General features: G+C 43.6%; 1 pseudogene; it reads left to right on the top strand.

The window, feature by feature from the left end:
* Nucleotides 1–213: 213 nt before the first annotated feature.
* LOC114223874 (heat shock cognate 71 kDa protein pseudogene) lies at nt 214–2,156 on the top strand (annotated as a pseudogene).
* The last annotated feature ends 1,609 nt before the right edge of the window (nt 2,157–3,765 follow it).

The raw sequence follows: 3,765 nt of genomic DNA, 5'->3' as shown, positions 1-3,765 counted from the left end.
AAGGTCCTTACCTTGGGACTTCATGAAAACAACAAAGGGTTTCATTGAAAATGGCTGACATTCTTTCAAACAGAACAAGAGCTATATGCAATTTTCTCTACGGTTAACATGGAAACAATATTAAAAATATTATAGGGTCTCAGTGAACGCTGGGCTATATCACCAGACAGCTGTTTTCTTCTCAAGCCGAGCCAGGCCCACACAGAAGCAACCATGTCTGAGGGACCTGCAGTTGGCATTGACCTTGGCACCACCTACTCTTGTGTGGGTGTCTTCCAGCATGGGAAAGTGGAAATAATTGCCAGTGATCAGGGAAACTGAACCACCCCAAGTTATGTCACCTTCACTGACACCAAACGATTGATCGGTGATGCTGCAAAGAATCAAGTTGCGATGAACCCCACCAACACAGTTTTTGATGCCAAACACCTGATTGGACGTAGACTTGATGATGTTGTTGTCCAGTCTGATATGAAGCATTGGCCTTTCATGGTGGTGAATGATGCTGGCAGGCCCAAGGTCCAAGTAGAATACAAGGGAGAGACAAAAAGTTTCTATCCAGAGGAGGTGTCCTCTATGGTTTTGATGAAGATGAAGGAAATTGCAGAGGCCTACTTTGGGAAGACTGTTACCAATGCAGTTGTCACAGTACTGCATACTTCAATGACTCTCAGCATCAGGCTACCAAAGATGCTGGAACTATTGCTGGTCTCAGTGTACTTTGAATCATCAACGAGCCAACTGCTGCTGCTATTGCTTATGGCTTAGACAAAAAGGTTGGTGCTGAAAGAAATGTGCTGATCTTTGACTTAGGAGGTGGCACTTTTGTTGCGTCAATCCTTACTATTGAAGATGGGATCTTTGAGGTCAAATCCACAGCTGGAGACACCCACTTGGATGGAGAAGACTTTGACAACAGAATGGTCAACCATTTTATTGCAGAGTTCAAGTGCAAACATAAGAAGGACATCAGTGAAAACAAGAGGGCAGTTTGTCGTCTCCATACTGCTTGTGAACGTGCTAAGTGCACACTTTCTTCCAGCACGCAGGTCAGTATTGAGATTGATTCTCTATATGAAGGAATCGACTTCTATACCTCTATTACTCATGCCCGGTTTGAAGAATTAAATGCTGATCTGTTCCGTGGCACCCTGGAACCTGTAGAGAAAGCCCTCCGGGATGCCAAGCTAGACAAGTCTCAGATCCATAATATTGTCCTGGTGGGTGGTCCTGGTGGGTGTATTCCGAAGATTCAGAAACTTCTACAAGATTTCTTCAGTGGAAAAGAACTGAATAAGAGCATCAGCCCTGATGAGGTTGTTGCTTACGGTTGCAGCTCTCCAGGCAGCCATCCTTTCTGGAGACAAATCTGAAAATGTTCAAGATTTGCTGCTGTTGGATGTCACTCCACTTTCTCTTGGCACTGAAACTGCTGGAGGAGTCATGACTATTCTCATCAAGCGTAATAATACCATTCCTACCAAACAGACACAAACTTTCACTACCTGCTCTGACAACCAGACTGGTGTGCTTATTCAGGTGTATGAAGGTGAGCGTGCCATGACCAAGGATAACAACCTACTTGGCAAGTTCGAACTCACAGGCATCCCTCCTGCCCCTTGTGGCATTCCTCAGATTGAAGTCACTTTTGATATTGATGCTAATGGTATCCTCAATGTCTCTGCTGTGGATAAAAGCGCAGGAAAAGAGAACAAGATTACCATCACTAATGACAAGGGCCACTTGAGCAAGGAAGACATTGAGCGCATGGTCCCAGAAGCTGAGAAGTACAAAGCTGAAGATGAGAAACAGCGGGACAAGGTGTCTTCCAAGAATTCACTTGAGTCTTATGCATTCAACATGAAAGCAACTGTGAAGATGAAAAACTTCAGGGCAAGATCAATAATGAGGACAAACAGAAGATTCTTGACAAGTGCAATGAAATCATCAATTGGCTTGATAAGAACCAGACTGCAGAGAAGGAAGAATTTGAACACCAGCAGAAAGAGCTGGAGAAAGTCTGCAATCCCATCATTACCAACTGTACCAGAGTGCAGGGGGGCATGCCAGGAGGAATGCCTGAAGGCTTCTCTGGTGGTGGAGCTCCCCACTCTGGTGGTGCCTCCTCTGGACCCACCATCAAAGAGGTTGATTAAGCCAACCTGAGAATAGGTCTAACGTTGTTCCACACAAAATATTTGAAGGACCCAAATTTGTAGCAAATTCCATGGCAGTTTTAATGTTGAGCTGCTATAGTAAATAAACTGGGCATTCTTGATACTTGAGTATGGAATATGTGCACAGGGAAAGGAAATAAACATTGTGCTTTATAAGCACTGTATTTTTTTTAAATTTTTTATTGTTATGTTAATCACCATATATTACATCATTTGTTTTGGTGTACTGTTCCATGATTCATTGTTTGTTCATAACACCCAGTGCTCCATGCAGAATGTGCCCTCTTTAATACCCATCACCAGGCTAACCCATCCCCCTACCCTCCTCCCCTCTAGAACCCTCAGTTTGTTTTTCAGAGTCCATCATCTCTCCTGGTTCGTCTCCCCCTCTGACTTACTCCCCTTCATTCTTCCTCTCCTGCTATCTTCTTTTTCTTTTTTCTTAAAATATGTTGCGTTATTTGTTTCAGAAGTACAGATCTGTGATTCAACAGTCTTACACAATTCACAGCGCTCACCATAGCACATACCCTCCCCAATGTCTATCACCCAGCCACCCCATCCCTCCCACCCCCCACCAATCCAGCAACCCTCAGTTTGTTCCTGAGATTAAGAATTCCTCATATCAGTGAGGTCATATGATACATGTCTTTCTCTGACTGACTTATTTCACTCAGCATAACACCCTCCAGTTCCATCCACATCGTTGCAAATGGCAAGATCTCATTCCTTTTGATGGCTGCATAATATTCCATTGTGTATATATACCACACCTTCTTTATCCATTCATCTGTCGATGGACATCTTGGCTCTTTCCACAGTTTGGCTATTGTGGACATTGCTGCTATAAACATTGGGGTGCACGTACCCCTTCGGGTCCCTACATTTGTATCTTTGTGGTAAATACCCAGTAGTGCAATTGCTGGATCGAATGGTAGCTCTAATTTCAACTGTTTGAGGAACCTCCATACTGTTTTCCAGAGGGGTTGCACCAGCTTGCATTCCCACCAACGGTGTAGGAGGGTTCCCCTTTCTCCACATCCCCGCCAACATCTGTCGTTCCCTGACTTGTTAATTTTAGCCATTCTGACGGGTGTGAGGTGGTATCTCATTGAGGTTTTGATTTGGATTTCCCTGATGCCGAGCGATGTTGAGCACTTTTTCATGTGCCTGTTGGCCATTTGGATGTCTTCTTTGGAAAAATGTCTGTTCATGTCTTCTGCCCATTTCTTGATTGGATTATTTGTTCTTTGGGTGTTGAGTTTGATAAGTTCTTTATAGATTTTGGATACTAGCCCTTTATCTGATATGTCATTGGCAAATATTTTCTCCCATTCTGTCGGTTGTCTTTTGGTTTTGTGGACTGTTTCTTTTGCTGTGCAAAAGCTTTTTATCTTGATGAAATCCCAATAGTTCATTTTTGCCCTGGCTTCCTGTGCCTTTGGTGATGTTTCTAGGAAGAAGTTGCTGTGGCTGAGGTCGAAGAGGTTGCTACCTGTGTTCTCCTTTAGTATTTTGTTGGACTCCTGTCTCACATTGAGGTCTTTCAACCATTTGGAGTCTATTTTTGTGTGTGGTGTAAGGAAAT

This window comes from Eumetopias jubatus, unplaced genomic scaffold (genome assembly GCF_037043125.1).
Source record: "Eumetopias jubatus isolate StellerSeaLion01/CBP00866 unplaced genomic scaffold, mEumJub1_p1.0 scaffold_6, whole genome shotgun sequence".
Taxonomy (NCBI): Eukaryota; Metazoa; Chordata; class Mammalia; order Carnivora; family Otariidae; genus Eumetopias; species Eumetopias jubatus.
Note: the sequence above shows the minus strand (reverse complement) of the source record. Positions and strands in the feature narration are given on the sequence as shown.